Genomic DNA, 23,630 nt, shown 5'->3' on the forward strand with positions numbered 1-23,630 from the left:
TAAGAAACTTAAGCAATTAGAGAAGAACTATGACCTCCGGCTTTGAAGGTGCGTTCCAAAATAAAGAATACTTTTAAAAAATAACGAAAACAATCCAAAGAAAATTAAATAAAATTAATTCATTATTCAATTAGTCCGTTCAGACTCCATAAATAAAAGCATGTCCAGCGAGTGTTTTAGCCTGTTGTTCCGAAGACATATCAGTCGATACCAAATCAGCCGAATACAGAGTATGCCTGATGGCTAAAATTCAATTTTTTGGTCTACCCGAATTTTTGGTTATCTGTCGACTTGTGCGGAACAAAGCAAGAACCAGACCCGATTGCTCGCTTAAAATGGGATAAATCGTTGACTAGAGATTTAATTTTGAGATTTGTTAAATTCACGCTGTTTGACTGCATCTTAGATAATGTCGATTTTTGGATGGTCAACATGTGCGGCAAAATCCAAGTCCAAGTCACGACTATTCTTAAATGACGTATTCCACTCATACCCTCTGCTACGAGATAAAAAATCACAACCTTAAACTTGCTTTATCAATTGAGAGGTTTTGAAAAAGTTTTACCGAGAAATCTAAAGCTCTTAATACTGTCATAGATGTGATAACTCTGCTTTCAGCTTTCAACTATATATATAAATTAATGCAGAAAGAACGTTCAATGTTAGTTGAGAATACAACAGATGCTCAACAAAATACTTGCGCAGAAATGGTTCTAAATGAATGCTCCAACTAAGCTTCGATTTTCATATCATATACGTATATATACAAGGTCTGTTCATAAGAAAAGGTGAATTCTGAATTTTCGCCGGCTGTGTACATTTGATTATCGATATTTATTTCAGTTATTTTATGTTGGTACACATATATTTATCATATTATCAGCCAATTTGGATTAATAGTTAGTTGTTGACAGCTGAAAAGGTTAATCACGTTTTTGTGTGTTCTTCGATTTTTGAAAAACTGAAGAGACCTGGTGGCCATACCGCATCGCATTTCAGAAGTGCTTCGAGAATTGGAAGAAGCGCTGTCATAAGTGCATTATATCTGAGGCGGATTACTTTAAGGGGGACAAAACGGTTATTGATGAATAAATAAATACTTTTTGTAAATCGTAATGCCCTAACATTGTAACAACTTATTGTTCTGTCAAATCTGAGAAAACGCGTAGCTATGATTAACACTTCCATTATTCGTTTCAAATATTGTCCACGGCTTAGGCTTAGCTCTGCCTACACTTGTCAATAATTATACAGCTATACATAGCGTAGATCTTGTACACATTAGCTAGCCATTTACTTGGCGCATTGCTTGTCTGATTTTCTTCTAACAAATAAAAGACAAGTACAAAATATTCATAGGCATTAATTACGACAAATTAAGCAGCAACGCGTTGTTTTTGCCATGTCGAACAACATTTAAAAATGCGAGAAAATATAATGACTGCCACGACGATGATGCCGATGACGACGGCGTCGACCAACTATGGCCACGTCGAGTGACTGAGACAGTCAGCCAGCAGTGTCGCGTCGCGTCGCGTCGCGGCGACAATTAATTGTGAAATATGTTTTCAGCATTTTTAGCACTTGTAGCGCATGTTAAGAAGTGGGCGGGAGCCGCACGAGCGAGCGTAGGCTGGCCAACATGATCCGAACGCCGTTGGGCAACCAGCAAATGAATGGAGGTCGGACGCGGCATAGTCGCGACTCGCGAGTCTAGCAGAGCCTCGTCGAGCGAGTAGTTTATCTAAAAAACAAGGATGTCCCCAAAAAATGTGCAGCAGCGCTGCTACATGTAATTTCCATTTCCCGGCTCGCGACAATGGGCGGCACCCAAATGCACTCGATAGAACATGTGTTCATATTTGTCCTCCCGTTCCAGGCTGTGTCCGAGCTACCTCGACGACTCTGAAGCAGCGCATCAAGTAACAGCCGGCGTTGTAGTACGAAATAAAAAACACATGTTTTCCATTGTCATATTTTGGTTGCCCACAAATCTCAAGAGTGCGCCCCTGCCGCCTATTGGGGGCATCTTTAAGCGAAGGTGGCACCATCGCTCAGAATACAGTTAATTATCTAGCTAAAATGCTAGGATTTATGAGAGAATTTGCTAATAACTTAAAATTGGGAATATTTTGACATTGTGGGGGAACGAATTCCGGAACACGTTTATGAATCCCTTAATAGACAAATGTCATATTAAATGCCCATAAATTAAGCGGCACAAGAATTATGATGCTACTTCTTCAGTTTTTTAGTTTCTAAATGATTTTGTTATCTTCTATTTTGCCGAAGCTATAATACCCTTCAAACGGTACGGTAGAAGAATTTTAATACAGAACTATTTCAGATAAGTTTTTAACATAATAACCGCTTCTTATGTTTTCTATGCACATATGTAAAATATGAAAACAAGAAGGGAATGCTAAAGTCGAGGAGGCTCAACTCTTAAATACCCTGTACCACCTCACAAAAAAATAAATTAATTAATTAATTTAACTAAATTAATTTAATTAATTAACTAAATTAAATATAAAATATTCCATACATACATTTACATTTACATCAGAATCGTGTTTATGCGTGTTTGTGCGCTTGTACATACATACTTGTACGTGCATTGCGCCTGGTTATATGGCTATAACTTTCTTTCTGATCAACCGATCATAATGAAACTTGGTATACGGTTATATAATCACTAACTGAATGTCTACCATATTTTAGTTCAAAATTCCAAGAATTACGGGAGTTATGGAAAATCGTGAATGGGGGGGAGTGGGGGGTGCATCGGGAAAAATGAACAAACTCGTCCTTTCTCGGGCTCAGGAGAATCTGTATACCAAGTTTGGTTATTCTAGCTCTTATACTTTCTGAGATCCTTGCGTTCATACAGACAGACAGACGGACAGACAGACGAACATGGCTATATCGACTCGGCTTTAAAAAATCTACTAAATATGTGTAAAATCTGGCAACCCTAATATTGTACTCTAAGATCGGATGGATCAATACTCTTTTGTTCTCTTCTAAGATAAGAATACATTGAACTCAGCTTCCTTTATTGAGTTATCATTAAGCCGTCCTTACTTCCTGCTTTATTACTTGGTTATGCGCAAATCGCATACATTATATCAAAATGAAAAGTACATCAAAATTGTAAATTGGTGTCTTAAACCTTGACTGCAATGACAAAATTGGACGTGTTGAAGTTATATACTATATTTTCGTCCATTAGGGATTTTTTGCCAAGAGTAGAGATATCTAATAATCACTCTTATTATAGCTTAAGTTTTAGTGACTCATTCTGTAACTATTTGATCAAAGAGTATCGCAAAATGAATTATAGTATGTGAGTCCAAAATACAGCTCATACAGCCCATAACAGAATTTGAATTGCTTTCTTTCGTGCACTGGGATCTTTCGCGGCAAAGGCCCGATACCCGCAGTTGAAGGGTAAAAGAGACATACTATTTTTGGGAATCGACGACTAAAAATGTTCTCAAGATGATACAGACATTTCCTTGAAGGGGTGGGTCGCCATCCACAATTTCCCCATGCTCATTTCGCTGTGGTGGCTCTCAATTAGATGGCATTTGTTGGTCATACCCGGTGTTTTCTGTTTTTTTATATACTCGTATTTATCTCGAACCCACTTTTCATGCTGTGACGTCGGCTGCGGCCTCATCGTGAGATGATTTATGCCCGTCCCTAGCAAGTGTGGGGCAACTGGAATTGCGTGCGTGGCAGGGATCGTTGGCATATTATGTTTTGAAGCGAACTAATTGCCGTACAAATGCACTGTTCCCGGAAATAATGAATTTTGCGCTTTATATGCAAATTCTTAGTGCCATAAGTGCAATCAATTAATGGGCACATATCCCGGACACTTGAGCAGAAAGATCCCGAGTGAATGGCGGGCAGCTCATTAGCGGCGCTTGCAATTCTCCGAATCACTGAAATCGCAATGAGACGGAAATAGCTATAAATCACAACGCGATTGCCACTTGAGGAGCGAACGTCTTAACTCCAAGCCACAACCATATCATGGATAATGGGCGGGATATTAAACCTTTAACGGATTTTTACCCATACAACTGGCGACAAATGTACATTATGTGTAATGCCAACATGTGGTAAAAATTATTCTACTTTAATTCATTATTATTTGATGTAGAAGTATATGAACGCATGAGTTCCAAACTTTGTTTCCTCTTATTACTTTTATTAATTGATCAAATACCTCGACACAGTCCAACTTAACGACTACTTACAAAAGTGAAAACTCAATAGCGCTTTTATACATCTTTTGGCTCAGAGCAGTTCTTCTTCTTATCAATGGATGGAATAATTATGCTTAGTATTTATCGAAGTAACTGTTAAGTTTTCATCTTAATGTGTTATTAAAAAACCGAAATAATTTTAAATATATGTATATATATTATTGAAAATATTATATCTTGAGTTCAATGTCATATTTCAATCAAATTTATATTTTTATTCTTAAACCACGAAAGCCGATCTGAATCTTTGGTATTCAATATCAAACTTAAATACCTAAGTTCTGCAGGGATTGCGGTCCTCAACTACGTCACAGATTGGAGCATTTCCCGAACTCGGTTATTCAAACATAAAGCTATTTCCCGTTTAAAAAACTTTAAAAATCTTCAACTCATATTTAACATAAATACAACGCGATTTCAACAGGTCCTTTCCGATTAAAACATTTATAGTACGTTGCATAAAAATATAACTTTTGGCATTTTGCCAGCCATGTAACAAACGAAAACTCATAATCACACCATATAGCTAGTCTGAATGTTTGCTCAATGGATCCCATTAATGATGCTGGGGACTATTTTGCAAATTTTTGTTGCGTGTCTTATGTAAATATTCCAACACGTGTGTCCGAAATTTGTTACCTGCCATTTCAATTTAAGCAACAACAAGAGTGTTAAAATAAAAAATAATAATAATACAACAACAACAACAACAACAAAATATGCAGCCAATGTTGAAAAGCCATCAGCCGGCACACATGCCCCCACCTGCCTCAGATCCGCATACGAGTACACATACCTGTAGGTTTATGAAACCGAAAGCAAAGGTGCGATGCGGAAAACCAAGCACAATGTTTGCCCAGTCATTGGCCACATGTAAAAAGTATTTTTAATTTGAATAAGTAATTCGAACAACAGCTACAGCTAAAATCAAAAGAGAAAAAAGTCAAAACAACAGCGTAACAACGAAAAATTCAATTTACCCGCATGTCAAACCGTATTGTCGGTTAGGTCAAACCCCTTGATGGATGGACGTGTGCTTGAATGGATGGGACAGGGGCTGAGTCAGGGACAGGGACAGGGACGGGGACGCGCACGGCAGCAACAAAACACAAATACATTGGACTACAACAAATACGAGTACAACCTATGGCCAAATGGCCAAACGGTGCATGCGTGGTCATTGGGGCCGATCCCATCGCATAACCTAACGGAGCGACGAGTCAGCCCGGCCCGCCGGTTAACCAGCCAGCCAGCCAGCCAGCCAGTCAGCCAACTGTAGCCAAACAATGGCCGAACGCGCGCTCTACTGCCAAACGTCCGCATAGCGTAGTCAAAATAGATGTTCACACACACACACACACACACAAACACATTCTGACACACACGTATAGTAGCAGCAGGAACAACAACAACAACAGCAACGAAAAATAGAAATTGGCAGAAGTACACACATGCTGAAGTTTTTAATTAATACGAAACTTGTAACATTTTATAAGCCTTTTCTATTAGCAGGGACGAGCAGTTGGTCGATACACGGACAAGAAACAACGAGGCCAGTGCAGCAGCCTCGTCAATGTTTGCCCATTTGTGTATGTGTGTGTATGAGTGTGTGTGTGTGTGTGTGTGTGTGAGTATTAGAGAGGGTGTGCATGTGTGTGGACAGGTGCAGGCCCAAGAGCAACAGCAGCGAACAGACGAAAATTTCCACTGCACTTGCTGGTCCACAACTGAACTCAGTGCCTGGATTCAAAAGGCCATGTCCGTCCAATTTCATGTCAATAAAATCCTTACTACAACGACTAAGTAAGTCTGCTTTCACACGCCACAGTTTAATTAAAACCGGCAAGGAATAACGTTTCAAATTACAAATATGTATTATAAAAGAGATAGACAGATTAACAGATCCGAGAGATATTTTATTTTATTTTAGTTATTTAATCATATTTAGGTCAACAAACATTAACTGGCGACATAGGAGGACAATATGTAAAAATTATAAAAAATATCTTAAAGCTAGAAAAACCTAATAATAAGTAATAATGTAAAATACTTAAGCATTGAGGTATCTTCTGTGTAAAACAGTGTTTAGGGGTGCATATAACTTATTAAAACAACGAACCTTCAGGCATTACAACTCCTTTTGAATTTATGTTAAATCCATAAATTCACATTTTCACATCCTTTCTTGATTGAAAGAAATTCTGATTTCAGTGTAAAAATATGTTTATTTATTTATTTATTGGTAATTAGCTCATTGTGCAAACTCTAGTCATTTTAGGTCAGATCTCAGTCGTTAAAAAGAGTTTTACATATACTTGTATTAGTTAGTTTTTTATGAAGTTTATATTCAAATTGAAACAAAGAATTATTAGAAGAACAAAAATAATCATAATAATAAATAATTAAATGATAATATTATAAATAAAACTTGGATTATATTAATACTAAATTATTTATGTGATAGTTTACCAGTTGTTTAAATATAAACATGCAAAATAAAATGTAAAATATTAAGCGAATGCAGTTCTCTTGTTGAAACCAGACACAAATAGATGAAAATGTCACTTGCTCAACAGTAATAAATGAATATATAGTAAAGTAGATGTCACGCTTGTTAACATCTCAGTTTAGTAAATATTTTTTAGATTGCATCGAAATTGTTTAGCGTTTCTAATTTTTTTTAATGTGTATTGGTAGTTTGTTTCAAATGCGAACAGGATATATGAAAACCAGATACTAAAAGTATGTGCCGCTGACAAGTTTTGAGTTCTTAGTGATTTAGAAAACTTAATCCTTTGATACAGGTATGTTGAATCTTTAGTGATTATCAATATTTGTTATAGAATCCCAAAGTTAATCCAATACTTAAGTCAAAGTGTTGATACGCATAACTGGTATCATGATCAAGGCGTCTTAGACCGAAGGAGCACAAAAAAACGCGCCTGATAGACTCAGGAGAAAGCTCTCTCTGTATGCGACTTTTAGCCTTCGGAATGAAGTTGAGTGACAATTTGCATATACTATGTACCTCAACACCATAGAATAGGATAGGAAGTATGAATGTTTTCGGTATCCAAATTCGCAGATTTTATAGTAAGAATTGCACCGAAAACTTTTCCAACAGCTTTATTTATGTGATTGTTCCACGTCAAGCTCCTATTGAAGCAGAAGCTTAAATTGTTAGCTTAATTAATCCGAGTTGAAATGAGACGTGTTTAGGAGTTTTTATAAATTACTAAGTATTTAGATTAGTGGGATTGAGTTTTAACCCACAGTCAGAAATTCTCCCCAGTTCACTATTACTAACTATAATATTTAATTTCGTAACAGGATGACTAACATACATTTGAACAGCATCAGTAATATATTTCTTATAATAATATTTTAGTGTTGTTCAAGCACATTTAAAATTATGATGATTCTAAAAATTTCAAATACTGACTTTAAAAACCATAGGACAAGAGTTAAATCAATTTGGAAATAATTAATTCTGGACAAATATTTCAGCAGTGTTTATTTAAGAGTGTGAGATCTATTATTAATCTTCTAAGTGGCAGAAATGTTGAAGCTTTTGTGGACCATACATACACATACAGTTGTCTGGCAACAAATCCCAGAGGTACAATTTTGAAATCCTCTGCCATTGCCTAAATGACAACCCTGCAATTGGCCCTGAACTTTTCAACGGGTCGTCAAAAGCAATAATAAAACGTCTGACACCTTTGGCCAGCGTCGCTTTGAACAGGCGTTAAAAACTAGAAAAAAGAATATAAAATGAAATGAAAGCAAAAGTTACATTTACGGGGGCAAGCGGCAGCGAATCATTTTGCCGAATGGAAAATTACTTTGCCACACATGAAGTGGTCGGAGGGCTGAGAAAGAGTCACTCGGGTCGGTGTGGCATCAAAAGGAGGTGACAATTCAATCAGCATATCCATCAAATGCCGCCAAGCAGCGACAATGACAAAAACAACAACAACAACAACTGCTCGACTGCTTGTAAATGGCTTAGGTCTTTCCAGAAATCAAATCAAATGCGTTTACGACCTCACGCCGGGCAGGCCCGTTGCTGGCTTCCTTCAAGTTTATGTTCCTGCGCTGCTATTAAATTTAATTAGAGCGCTGTGCCGTCATCGTCGTTGTCTTCGTCGGCATTGCTGCCCCCATCGTCGCGCCGGTGACCGACCACATGATTGTCACCAAAATATTCCTTTGAAACCCAACACAGGGACGCACTCAAATGGCGCCGACTCCGCTAAAGTCGGGTCTCAGGGCGGGAGTATCTTTATTTAGATGTGCGTGTATGCCTCTGTGTGTGTGTGTGTGTGTGTGTGACATAGTGAAGATCTCATTCATCGCCGCCGTCGTCAAGTTATTGTCAGTTGACATGCGAAAGGATTTCCTTTCGGGGAAAGCGAACCACACAGTCGCGCAGTCGTTTCATTTGTCTGTCAGTCTTCGTACGTAATTTACAAAGTCAACTATAAAAATCAAATTTTTAATTGCATTTGTCTGAAGCCGAAGTCTCTCATGGGCTGAGCAAGTCTGATTTGTTGTCGTAAGTGAAATGGAAATGGGTCAGTGGCTCTTCAAAATTGAAAACTATTGCAATATTTCGCCGCATAAGCTTTGATATTCCTGCAAATATCATTAATAAGAAGATGCCATCAATAAATAGAATTCCAATTTCTATAATTCAACAAATACTTGTATTAAAAAACTATGTTTTGACATAAAGCCAAGTAAACGAAGCAAATAATATAACCCTATATCCAAGCCAAGCTACGCTTAAATCGAAAGACTCATGACGTGGGAACGCTTTGCCTTGGGATTGAATATGCAAGGAATATAATTATGATTGCTGATATAAGATAAACTATATTATAACCCCAACCTCCCTGCACGTCTGAATGAAATCCTAATATCTTGAACAATAGAGTTAGATACTGAAATTGTCATTTTGTCTAACCGTATAGGTTCTTCGTAATAGTACGTCATATTTCAAAAACTTATTTCCCAAAATAATTAAACGGCACTCGCTTAACGCATTAAAACATCAATATACATATATTTAAAGTTATTTTCAATTCAACCCTATTATGAAAATACTTTGATAATTGGTACTTATTTGAATCAAGAATTGCGTTAAATATATATTTCACTTTCGTTTGACTCACAAAATAAGACTTAATTCAGCAAAATGTGATGTTCGAAAATTATAAATAATAATATTATAATTTTGTATTTGAGCCAAGTTAGCTTCTCTATTGTTCAGTTGTTTTGGAAGCTGTACTATGTGAATGCTATTGTTCTTACTAGAAATTTAGTAATTTGCTAATTGAATAATATTTACATAGGATATGCAAAATGTTTTTGATGAAGATTGCTCAGAAAAACTGAAAGGTTTATATTCCAATAATTATTTTTATTTGGAAAAATGTCTTTGTTAGTGTTTTTATTCAAATCTCTAGGCAAAACATACGAAAAAGGGATTTCTGTGGCACCGAGATTTATTTTCGGGTGAAATTGGGGAGACAGAGATTTCTTTGGCACCCTTGGTTTATTCTTCATAAAAAAGAAAGTGTCATATTATTGCTAAAACTTAGTTTTTTGTATAGGATCGAACCTTTTAAAATGTATTGATTCTAAAATATCAAAACAATGAAGAAAAAAATACCTCTTTAAATATACTTGTATTAAGAGACCGCGTGTTGTTTGGAAAGGCCATATAATTCACTGTACTACCTGGCCGATTCCTCTATATTTGCAAGCTAATGAATTGTAGATCCATTAATCTGCATTTATCTCAAGGTTCGCCACTATATTATCGTATGAAAGCTCTGGCTTTTTAGAGTCCATTGCATCCCACTCAGTTTATAAGTCGGACACAACCGTTGACACTGTCGCAATGACAACAAGTTGCTCCTGTTTCTAATCGCATGCTGGCACACAACCCAACATAATGATGCGCCTTTTGATCCGTACCGATGCCTTGTTCTCGAGTCGACAGCTCTGCGGCGTGATCCCGGCAAAAGGTGCTTGCGATCTGCAGAACCAGCCACCGGCAAGCGCTTTGCATCACTCACACTGGCCGTCCCCACAGTTAGCGAACAAATTTATTGACTTGTCGGCAAGTGATATGATTTATGGATTCCTATCACGATCATGCCCACCATACATGCGTCCCGATTGGGTCTAGCGACCAGCCACACATACGCCACACATGTGAGGCTTAGGCTCGGGTAGACCAATCATTTATTATGCCACCACCTTAAAGACGACCAAGTAGCAACAGCACTCCAGCTTCGATATCCAATACAAAGAAGCCGAGGAGGCACCATCTCCGATCGCGTTCAATTATGAAAAATCGACGCACTGACAGCCAACACGAATTAAGTCGAAGGTTATTAAATGTTGGGCGGAATTCAATGTAAAGGCGTTCCACAGCTGATCGACAGACTTGCCTCTTGCAATGCGCTGGGAACGCGTTTGCTCGGGTAGCTAGTGGCTAGTGGTCTGGACTGTGACTGTGGCTGTGAGTTCGACTGAAGGAAATTGGCAGGAATTCGTCTTTCTTGTCGGAGCCAGCAACATTTATTGGGTGGCGCTATTGGCGCCAAGAGATTGCACGTTCCAACGATGACGCCGACAACGAAAAGCGACCGTTCGCCTCGGCTCTTCCGACAACGACAACGTTGACAAAATCACCTCGGCACGGTCTGTCTCCACAATTATTGTCATTTTTGAATTGGCTGCGTCTGCGTCTGAGTCTGAGCGCGATCAACATGCAATGGCAATGTCAAAAGGAAAACAAACAAAAAAAAATACTGAAAAAAGAGCATTAAGCTGAAGGTACGTCTTCGGGGACAGTCGCCTAAAACTCCGTGACTGCAGCAAGGAGGAATTTTCATTTTCGAGCCCAAGCCCAAGCCCACCAAAAACCACGACGCGTCCGCAAAAAAAACGTGCAACCACACACCCTCGCTCCGCTGCAATCCCTTTTGCTTCTCACCGCCGCCGCCCGCCTTCAAAAAGTGTTGACAAAATAAGAAAAAATAAAAAGAAATTGAGCTTATCTGCAAAAAAAATCATCGTCGGCAGCAGCAGCAGCAGGAGCAGAAGCAGAAGCGGGATGGTTGTCCATGCCTCGATCCGATCGTGCAGTCGTCAAATTAGCGACAGTAGAAATGCTTCCCAGATAACTACGAAAAATCGTAACTGAATAAAAGGCTTTAGTGGTCGTCGCAACCGTTTCCTGCGACTTGCGTATTTTTTGCCACCACAGCGGCAGGGAAAAAATTAAAAAATTGAAGGCAGAAAGCAAAACGAAGGCTTCACTTCACTTCACGTTCAGCTCCTTTTCACAGTCAGCGTGATTTATTCGCTACTCCAATTGAATTGTTTTGCAGGCTCTCCATCTGCAGTCATCGCATTGAGAATTTACTTTCTGCATAGTCGATCAGCAACGGACTTTGCTTTGATTGACATTTCATGAGCCGAGGATGGACGTCCATTTACGGTCGTCGTCGTCGGCAAGCAACAACAAAAACACCAACAACAACAACACAATGACAAACCGAATGAATTGAAACGACAGGGAAGGAGAGCAAGCGTCAAAGCGTCATTGATGATCATCCCACTGATGATCTGACGACAATTCCCCAAACGACAAACTCAGGCGCCATGTTAACCACCATTGAGTTGGCCAGGCAGTGGCTGCCAGTGCCAGTGCCAGAGCCAGTACCAGTGCCAGCTCCAGTGTAGAAGCAGCAACAATAGCTGGTGACGAAGATGGATTCATGACGGTCCTCTCAGACTCAGGCGGGCCCATTGTTTGCGTGCCGAGCTGATTACAATCGATGGCGACGACGCCCGCTTTGCATTTTATTGGACACGATCCTTTTGATTATTACGCCTTCGTTTTGATAGCAACTGCTGGACAGTGATCTTGATTTGATTGAAGCCGCAGCTTCTATATATGGACAAGCAACTTGTCACGTTTAATGGAATGCAAGATGTCCGTGGGTGAGTGTGTCTGTGTGTGCGGTAGTTGGAGTCGGGGTAGAAGAACTTAGACCCTGCTGCCATTACCCCGACATTAATCACCGAGCTTGGCCGTAAGCTAAACCAGCTGGTCAGCTGGCCAGTTATTGAGCAAACGCTTCGCCTCCTAATTGGATTCTTAGCCACGCTCGTATGCAAAGCAATCAACGCCGACCCAAGCTCCTTCCTACAATTATACCTGAACTCCATTGCCAATTGCCTCTGGCATTCATTTGAGTGCGTATTGATTTGCTTTCGCTTTCGCCAAACGCATGTTCCTGTCGTCCGCAGTGCCACTGTTCCGTGTACTAGCGCCAGCTACCGAACGCAGACTCCTGCATCGGAATAACAAAATAAACAAAAAATTAAAGCACTCCGTGAACCTTGAGGCGCTGTGCAAATTTGTCAATAACTCGGCTTGCAGTGCATTTATCTGTGGTCGGGTCATAAATTGTGAAAAATAAATAAATTTCTGGCCTTCTCAATTGTCGGTGGTCGCTTCAGCAGTCCCAACCGAGTCGAGTCGAGTCGAGGCGAACCGAGCCGCCCCACACATGCATGGGCTGCCCACCTTTAGGCCCGGTCGTGCATTGGACCCACAGGAAGGACACACATGTGAGGAGGTGTTGCCAGCTTGTTATGAGTTTTAAAATCTGCTTTACCACACTCGCCAACATTTATTCGAATTTAATCGATTTTTCAAATGGATTTCTCCTCGCCCCACCCCCCACCCCCCCTTGCTTCCTACTTACAGAATAAAATCTTTTTAAACGCCCACAGTACCGCCCATATTTGCTTACCCACATGGCTGCCAGCACATTCAACATTTTAGCACAAATGAAAAAATACCTTTGCTTTCATCAATAAAATACTTTTTAAGGTCGGAGGCTCGTACTGCCAAACACAAAAAAAAGAAAAAAACTCAATCTCTATTTGTGGACGATTTGTTGAAGACAAAAGACGACCTATATTCGTATTTTTTAAATGCCAATATTTATGTTATGACGTCCATGAAATTTAGTAAAACTTTGGCTATCTTAGGCAGCCCTAGTTTATTGCAAATTGAGCGAAAATAAATCATCCAAGTACATTTTGTACATCCACATTTGTAGAAATAAACCTTATCCGACTTTTTCCATTATAGAAATAGACTTGTAAGTACTAGTATATCGCCAGAAATGGTATTTATTTGTGATGGAATTATTGAATCATTGGATTATTTTTAGAAGCACTTGTCATGTTTTTATTTATACGAATTAATACCCATTTTAATCTTTTATTATCCGCTGCTTATGTTGTAGATCCACTGCAATTCATTGGTACTGTGTTCCGCTACAATATAAATTTTTTGGTTAGTTTTGAATGTTTGAAAATCTTACTTGTACTGCACACACATACTTGTATAGTATAAGGCAAACACATATGTGTACAAAATTTGGTGTCTCTAGCTTTCAAACCGAGTTGTATAGTACAAGTATGATGAAAACTTCAAAGTTTTAGCTTTAAAACTAAAAAATTAGTTTACCTTAAAAAACAGGAAGATGACAAGATCTACTCATTATTTTTATTTGAGATAAAAAATAATAGACTGTCAATCCAAACTAAATTTCACCCCATAAGATACCGTGATGGATTCAGAATTTTTAGACTACTTTGGGAAAAATGATCTAAGTAAATAATGCACCATTATTCGCCAAAAATTTTAGTAGGCTATGAAAACGGATTTGGTACTAAAAGGTTTTCTTCTTAAGCTTCGTAAGCGGCTAAAAAGAACTCCATTTAAAAACAAATTGACGAACTTGTGTGGAAATTGACTGAAGCTTAAGTAGGGCATGGCTGAGGAAATATATGTTTATGGAGAAGCTCAACGAGTTTAGATAAATTTAAGTTTATTCACATTTATTTATAAATTTGATAAATATGTGTAGATTTATACTTTTTGGGGCTTGCCACGCCTCCATCTGCCTGTTACATTTTTCAGTTTGCGCAAACCTAAAAGAATACTCTTGTACCTTTCTGGTGAAGTGTATAAGCAACCTGATATTTTAATGTATTTAATCTGTTGCAAGCATACAATTTAAACTAAATTGCAAACTTTTGTTCATGCTAATCAATTAAACTATGTACGAGTATGGTAGGCGCCCTGCGGAAGTTTGGCAACTTCTAACACAAAGACATGTGCGCAACATTTGTGACAAGGTGCCACACTTACCCGGACGACATCATTAGATGCAAATTTGACGAGGATTTGTGCATAATTAATGAGGGAATCCGAGCAGGTGCGATGTGCGACAGCCGTTTCTGTCAAACATGGCGATACAAAAGATTAAGTTTTCCAACTGGGGGATGCTACGTACCTCTGCCAGAGAGCGAAGGGACTGTGCCAGCCAGCCAGCCAGCCAGTCAGCCAACATGTTTTGCAATTTACATAAAACTTTTGATAATAGTTTTCTATGCGATTTGTGTGTGATTTGTGCCCATAACGCTGACTTAAGCCTTGCCTGGTGCCAAGTGTTGGGCCTCCATGAGGCTTGGTTCGCACGTTGCCCAAAAATCTGCGCGCTGGACCTGAAACAGCTACATAATAAATAACGAAAATAAAATGCGCCTGTGTACGAGTTAGTAGGCAGTGTGCAAAAGAAGGAATCGTTTGGCCCATGTTGGGGATATTCACGTAGTATGGACGCGGGTGTAAAGCAGGCAGCAGGTCGCTCGCTGGCCAAATGGCTTGGACGGGCCCTGCGACAGTGGAACATTCTCTGCTGAGTGCATTTGCGTGTCAATGAAAAGGTTTCGCAGTCCAAGACATCAGCAACGGCAACGGCAACAGCAACAACAACAACAACAGAAAATCAAAAAGGCAAATCATCTTAAGCTATGTGGCGAGCCCTGTTCGAGGCCCATTGCATTCTTCCTTCTCTCTCCTTATTGTTGCTTACTTTATACTTGTATATATAAAGTTTTGTTTCCCCAGAACACAAGAGTAAATTGTAGCAATCGAAGGGTGTAAAGCGAGCGTGTTTTATATTGGGGATTGGGGCTTCATTGTCTCTGTTGATAGGAGCTGGCCTGCAATTGGCATTTGAATGCTGAATGCTGAGAGTGTGTGCCACTTCGTTTAAGATTATACTATCGCACAATTACTCACCTGCCGCTTATCGAGGGCATAATAATTAATTAGTTGAAATTAACGAACGATTACTGCGAGGCAGGCGAAGAGGCGGTCATGGTCCATTGCACGATGTGGCAACGAGTCCAACCCATCCATGCCAGCTAACAAAAACAAAATTCTGTTAGTCACGCATGCTAATCTTCGTGTTGTCGCAAAAACGTTGCAACTTGCAACCGTTGCCCAACTCCTGTTGCTGTGTTGCAGTTCCTGACGGCAGACCGCGACGGTGGTGGCCAGAGCCAGAGCTTGGGCACGTCTGCTACCACCACCGCCGCCGCCGTCTTATCGATGCTACATTGTTAAAGGCCAAAACAAATGATTATTGTGGTGCCTATTTAAGGGTAATCGTGTTTGTCTGCAACCGTCTCAGCCGAAGCTTGAGCTTGAGCTTCAGTTGGTCGCCTGCTCTGCGTGATTATGCCACATGTCCTGAGCTTCCGCTGGCAAAATTATTGTTTATGCCAACCATTCACTTCGCCAGAACTCATAAAGACAATTCTCAAAAGGCTAGTCGCCCATTTTTTCGGGCTAATTAAGTTTTAACGCTGCGCTCCAAGTTCCCGAACCACTTAGTCGCTTTTACTCTTGCTGGCCAGTGCTCTAAATTAAGCACACAATTAAATAAATATGGTGACCATTATCGGATAAGCTTCTGGAACTTTTACTTAAACATGTCACTTCACATTAATCTGCAGTCCGAGGAACGGCCGGAGCAGGCTCATTCTCGCAGGTAGCCGAACCAAATCCAGTCCACGGACCACACACGACGTTTTCTCTGCGTTCGCATGCGCAACGTCTTTGGTTTTGGCTTTGGCTTTGGCTGACAGACAAACAGAGCTGGGCTGCCGTTTGCTGGCTGGGTTCCTACCGCACAGAATCGAGATTATCATAAATAATGTGGAGTAACAGTTCCACGCGCAACAACCGCTCGGCCTAGGATGCCAAGCTGTTGCACGTTCCTCACCGTTGGGCTGTGGGTTTCTCAGAAAGGATGAGGTCACTACTAACCAGCAGCGTCGGCCGTTATCTGGGCTCGCTAGCAAGAGAGTGAAACCTCTGTCTGTCTTAATGACGTCTAATTTGTCATCGTTGAGGAACTAATTTTTTAAACTCGCTGATATGCAGCCAATAGTGCGCTACCAGTCTTGAACACGACCCCGTCGAGATTTCTGCGTAAGTTAGGAAACTTGTGGCTCAAGACTCGGGTTGATATTCTGTGAGAAGTGAAGTATAGTGTATACATACACGCACACGGTTCCTCGAAATAATACGTAGTTTAATTTATTTGTTAAAGCGAAACCCAAAACTAAACTGGCATAATACGCAACTTTGTGGAAATCATTGATAAAAGATAACGCTGACCCCAAGCCACAGTTCAGGGTAAATTTAAATTCAGAATTGGGTGTGAAACTTGTAGGCTCAAATGCGACAGAAACCTGTTTTGGTTTTTTTTTTGTGTGTCATCCCGCAAGCCTTGAATTAAAATATTAAATAATGAATAAAGCTTACCTTGAAGCTGAATTGAAACGTTTCAAAGCATATGGTTTATCTTAATTTCCTCTTCACCGATCTGCTTATTATTAGAATTCTATCTTCACCAAAAAAGAAACTCACGAAGAATAATAATTTTAACAAGAGAGAACGCTACAGTCGAGCAAGCCCGACAGTGTAATACCCTGTACCCAGGTAAACTTCCGTCACTGAGTTATATGCGCCCATAGCAGCAACAAAAAGAGGAAGAAGAAGAGCGAACTTGTTGCTGCAGTTTGTGGGGGTTGTACTGGCGAGAATTTGTTTCGCTAATAACTTTTCTTAGAATTGACCGAATTGAATAAAACAACGAATTGAACAACAGTAGACAATTATATATAAATTATGTGTGCAAAGTTTGGTTTAGGTAGCATTTGAAATGTGGACGCTATTGACGAAATTCTGTAGCGGGGGAAGGGGGGGAAAATTAAAAAAAAAAAAATAAACTCGTCCTTACTCGGATCTAGGAGAATCTGGATGCCAACTTTGGTTATTCTAGCTTTTATAGTTTCTGAGATCCTCGCGTTCATCCAGACGGACGGACAGACGGACGGACATGTCTAGATCGATTTCTCTCGTCATGCTGATCAAGAATATATATACTTTATGGGGTCGGAGATGCTTCCTTCTGTATGTTACATACTTTGCACAAACCTAATATACCCTTTTTACCCTACGGGTACAGGGTATAAAAAGTACTGCTACTGCATGCTAGCCATCAGAGCCGTTAAGGAGTCTCGCAAATTTATGCAAATTAAGCAAAACTCCCAGCCGACTCTAAACGGCTTTTCTTTAATCAGTTAACAATTATAGACTGAAATTTCCAGTAAGAACGCTCCATAAGTTAACAGTAATACAGATCGGTGCGCGGTAAGTATCCGTATACCCCACTAGTTGTCAATGGGGGCTTATAATCCTTCAGATAGGCCACCGGACTGGTCAGCAAACTTCGTTCCTTCAAATTTATGTCTGCATCACTAGCCGTGTTATAGCGCGGCAGGAGACGATTGCGTTTGGCATAATGATTAAAGTTTTTGTCGCCGTACAGGACACGGCTTTCCTGGTAAATCTCACCACAGCGTCTATAAATACTTTCCTGTTTGTCCGGATACCACCTGCAACGGTTATGCCAACGCCGTCGGGCAAACTCTATGCGTTCGGCTACCAACCGCTGATACCAAAGTTGTTCTGTGGTAACAACATTTTTATTCATAATGTGTGCTCAAAAACTGTAGAGGTGTTTTTCGTAATCAAACAAATAGGAAGCAAATGGACGAGGCTCAAAGCCAACTTTGCCTAAAACAATCAAATCAAACAAATAAATCCTAAGCCCACTTTAAAAATAAAAAATTATATTTTTAGTTTTCCTTCTTATTTAATTGTAGAAACTGGAAGTAATCAAACCTTCAATACCTTCCCAAATTTGAATTCGCCGAATTGAAAATTTAATATAATTTCAAAAAAAAAAATTTATATTTCCAATGAAGCTTCATGAAAAGATAATTTTCAATGTCCCATCCTTGCAATTATTTTTCAAATTTTTAGTCTTCATTCTGAACAGTGCAAAACTTTTGATACCCTTTACATGAAATGCAAAAAGTGAAAAGCCAAAAGGGTAAAAAGGTAAAAGTATATATATAAATAATCTTGATCAGGATGCCAAGACGAGTCGATATGTTTAAACGAAAGGATCTCACTCCTCAGCCCCTTCCTACTCACCCGCTATAAGTGATTTGGTTATTACTTCCGGTTAGTGCTTATGTGCCTGTTTGTTCATCTTGGTCAATTTTAAAGGAAGTTATAGCCATAAAAGTATTCTCTACCCAAGCTCTGTCTGTAACTATTGTTGGTTCTGCTTTACAAAAGGTAAAACAGTATACGAGCCTATTTTATATAAACCATTTTAATTAAACTATTATCTCAGTCGCTAGTTAGTTACCATAAATATTAAATAATTATAAATTTTAAGAAATTGTGATTAAAAATATCATAAATTGAACATCAGATTTATAGCTCTACAAGGTCTGCTCCAAAGTAAACAGGAATTTAAAAAAAAAAACAACAAATGGTTTTTTCGGCAAAATCAATTTGTTGTATTCAAAATAGTCTCCTTCTGCTTCAATACAGCTTTTTGCACGATCCAAAAGCATGTCGAACGAGTATTTTAGCTCGTTGGCCGGTATGGCCGCCAGTATGCCGGTGCAAGCCTTTTGAATGACCTCTACGTCTGCATAACGCTTTCCTTTCATGGGCAAATGCATTTTTCCGAAAAGGTAGAAGTCGCACGGTGCCATATCAGGTGAATACGGCGAGTGATTAATGGTTAAAATGTGATTTTTGGTCAAATAATCGGTCACAAGCGTCGATCGATGAGAGCAATTTTTGGTCGTCAGTCAATTTGTGCGGAACAAACCGTGCACACACCTTTTGTAAGCCCAAATGCTCGGTCAAAATGCGATAAATCGATGTTTTGGAGATGTTCAATTCCATTTCCATCAAATTCAATGATGATTTCGGCTGATTTTTGATGAATTCACGCACAGTTTCGATGGAATTTACGGTGATCACGAATTTTGATTGGCCCACATGTTGATCGTCATTTATGTCCTCAGGACCACTTTGAAAACGTTGAAACCACTCGTGCACTCTGCTACGGGATAGGCAATCATCGCCATAAGCCTGTTCCATCAATTGAAACGTTTCGGTAAAAGTTTTACCAATTTTAAAACAAAATTTAATGTTGGCTCTTTGTTCGAAGCTCATTCGCACCGATAACACAAACATACTGACACTTAAAACGCAATAACTTCACTTCCAATCGATGAAATGTCATGTAATTCTCACTGGACAATCGATAAAGATAGCAGATTCTAACGCACCAGTCGACATATAGATAGCGCCACCAGGGGACGCTAGATTCAAAAAGTCCTGTTTACTTTGGAACGCACCTTGCAGGGCAAACCACACCTAGTGGCTGACTGTGAAAATCTCTGCTTGAAAAACGATACAGCAGAGATGCTCAGGTACCGCTTTGCGAATCGCATTTCGTGGGTTTCTAAGCTTCTTATTTCAACCTTGAATTGAACTGCGATGTGATGTTCTTCAGAACGTACCACAGTTAACTCATAATTTTTCGAAATAGGTATTACTATGAAGAAATAAAGCTTTTGAACGTGTATAAGTTTATCAAAAGTTATCCATCCACAATGTACAAAGAAAACACAACTGCTGCTGGGACATAAACATTTTATTTTATTTGCGCTCATACACTTAAGAAACTATAGGAAAACTTTTATCAGTCCAATTGGCGTATCGTGATTAAAAGACATAATTGCATATCGTCCTTTCCCTCACTTAATTACTCAAACTTTATTCGTTTAAATTTAAGTAAGCTCAGAACGTATGTGACTCTCTCCCCGGATATAGGAGTTTCGCAAATTTTGTGTATACCCTTCACTGAAATGTAAATGGGTATATCGTTTTTGATGTGTAAGCTGTCTTCCTTAAGTAGAAGGGTGAATCACATATTATAGCAACATATATGACAAGGGTGATTAGGTAAAAAAACAAACACACAATTCCTACACACGCACACCTATAATATTCCGAAACCTTACAATCCAAATTAGATAGTATTAACTGTGACCAGTGTAGGATAAAGTACCAGAAGAAGCTAACCTTTTAACTTATATCGAACTATTTTCGAATTCTAATCAAAATGAGATAGTATTTACTCAAGGGGGTATACAATTTGTGGTCCATGACCACTACAGGATACAATACCAGACGAAGTTAACTTTTTAGCTCGTCTTCTATCGATTTAGTTTGATTTCTGGACTATTCAAACCTTATAATCGAAATTAGATAGTATTAACACAGTAGGGTATACAATTTTTAACCCATGATCACTACAGGATACAGTACCAGACGAAGTTAACTTTTTTGCTCGTCTTCTATCGAATTCGTTTGATTTCTTGACCATTCAAACCTTCTAATCGAAATTAAATAGTATTAACACAAAGGGGTATACAATTTTTAACCCATGGCCAGTGCAGGATATTATTATTATTATTTATTATTAATTCCTAAATAAACCCATGACTAGTGCAGGATAAAGTACCAGATGAATCTAGTTTTTTAGCTCGTCTTCTATCGATTTAGTTTGATTTCTGGACCATTCATAGCATTCTAGTCAAAACGTGTTGTGAGTCCTACTAGCGACTAGCGGCACTCTTCGGAACTGCTGGTGCTTCGAGTGGCAACTTCACCAGAAACACCCTACGCTTGATTTAACCCGCTGATCGCAACTATCAAAGCAAATCGGACATTGTGCCTCCATGTACCGTGGCGCATGTTATGCAGCTTAACATATCCGGCGCCTGGGCGCCTGGCCCACATGGCCATGGGCTTAGCGCCAGGCTATTCCGAAGCTGCATGTTCACGGGCCATATTAATAATTTTGCGAAACGTTTTTATTGATTTAGGGTGCATTTAAAGCGTGAACGGCTGCATTAATAATTTCTGTTGCAATTTCATTGTGCATAAATTTCATTAATTTATAATTTTGTTGATTTCCACTGCTGTGGCAATCAGGCAAGCAGACAGTCAGACAGGCTCCGAGGCACTGGCTCTGGCAGAGGACAGACAGCCAAGCAGCCAGGCTGCCAGCGTGCCAGCTTGCCTGCCTGGTGCATGGCTCCAAGGAGCATGTTGCGTCAATGTGTTTGCTGCGCTCTGTTGGCTGGGGGCATAAATTATTTCCCATAGTTTTGGCGAGTGTGCGCCCAATGACCGCGCATTGCGTAGATTTCGCGATTGCGCATAAGGTGAGGGCTTTTCCATTAGCCTGCGCCTTTGTCGTCTTCGTCGTGGCCATCGTCATCGGCATCGTCATCGAAATGAATCTCAGACAGACTCCAGTCCCCAGTCGGCTGCTGTTTCTCGCTCACATGTTGTTGTTGATTTTAGTAGTGTTTTTTTTTTTTTGTTTTTTGTTTCTGTTGCCTTTGCTGTTGCTTTGACTGCCGATGTTCGGTCTCCGTGCTCCATTGACTGGCTGGCTTATGCAGATGCTGGTTTTTGGGACCCAAGTCGACGAGAGGTCCTGCAGCTGTGCCGCCATGTCGCCTACAGATGCCTTCGGTTTGGGTGCGCGCAGTTAATTATGAACGCTTGGACATTTTCGCTTCGTTTCGTTTCGTTTTCATTTCCAGATGCAGATTACATTATGATTTATGCAAAATAGTAAATGCGGCTGAAGGCAACATGCACCTACTGCCAGATACGGGACGTGTATTACAAAGTTTTGCCTTGCGATCGGCTAAGAATTAGAATGAAAACCCAGTTGGGATCACTCACAGAGACTCGAAAGTCTCACAGCACGCCTACAACTTGTGCATCCCACGGCGCTGAAGTTGGGCAGAGCCCTTAATTTCTTTTATCGCCCCTTAAACCAGCCATAAAACGTTAACCGTCCCGTCGCTTATCCGCTTGGTCGCAGGGTTCGTCGGTCGTTCAGTTGGTCGGTCAGTCAGACGTTTGTTTGGTCGGCGGGTCGGCGGGTCTCTCTTACGCCAGGTATCCTGACGGAAATGCGTCGCACGGCCCAACAATAAATCAACAGCGTCATGAAGAAACCTCGTAAAAGTGCTTAAATTAATCATCCTAAATGTATATTTGTTACTCAAGTCGTTCACTTTACGATGCCCATGACCACGGGTGTCCCATAGAGCGCAACAGGTTGCCACCGCCACCGTCACCGTCACCGCCAGTACCATCTCCATGTCCATCTCCCAAGCCACCAATAGCCATAATACTATAAATTTAACTACGTAATATTTGCGAGCATTTTGCATAACAAGATCTCTTTGTCGCCGGCGCCCTAACCCGTGCGATTTGGCGTCATCGCCTGCAATCGCACACAGTTGTATTAAATAAATAGCGAGCACTTCGGAATGTCCATGTCTGGGCTAGGCACAGGGCTGCTCCTCCTCGGGTCTGTTGCATCAGTGCGCAAATTGCAAATTGAAATTGCTGGGTTATTGCATGTTGTGGCGAGCGCAAATTAAATTCCATATAGGAAAGCAATTTCGCATGTATTTATTTTTCAAAGATCTGCCCTGATGGCCACTTCCTGCGAGTACGTGACAATGCGAACGGCAAGGCCGGACGGTCTCGTGTCCTGCCGCCAGTGAACGGTGGCCAGGACAAGATGTTTGCGGGCGACAATGGGGCGCATTTGCCTGCAAATTCTATTGCCAAGCAGTTGACCAGCAAACGCAAAGAAGTGGTCCGAGGAAGGGGGTCCGAGAGAGGAGGTAGAACCCACACTGAAAGGAAAGATCATTCTATAATATTTTACAATCTGACAATCTGTCTGAATTTCAATTAAACAATGCTTGTCTCCCATTTGTACTCGTATTGGACTGTTCGCAATCAGCGGGTTCAGATTAACTCAATTGGGGGCCATATGCTTAACCATAAATACTTTGGAACTCTGAGACTGAAAAAAAAAACTATTTATAGTGCTAAGAACTTTTTGAAAAATTAATATGAAACACTTAAATATTATAATTATTCAGGATAATATTCGCCATAGTTTCAATACG

At 40.0% G+C, this 23,630-nt stretch overlaps 1 protein-coding gene across 1 annotated transcript in view; it reads left to right on the forward strand.

Moving 5' to 3' along the window:
• The window catches only part of LOC115624511, a 37,008-nt gene that overhangs the window by 10,768 nt on the left and 2,610 nt on the right, over nucleotides 1-23,630 (forward strand). The window lies entirely within an intron of this gene.

This window comes from Scaptodrosophila lebanonensis, unplaced genomic scaffold (genome assembly GCF_003285725.1).
Source record: "Scaptodrosophila lebanonensis strain 11010-0011.00,11010-0021.00 unplaced genomic scaffold, SlebRS2 tig00000061-arrow-pilon, whole genome shotgun sequence".
In the NCBI taxonomy this organism is placed as follows: Eukaryota; Metazoa; Arthropoda; class Insecta; order Diptera; family Drosophilidae; genus Scaptodrosophila; species Scaptodrosophila lebanonensis.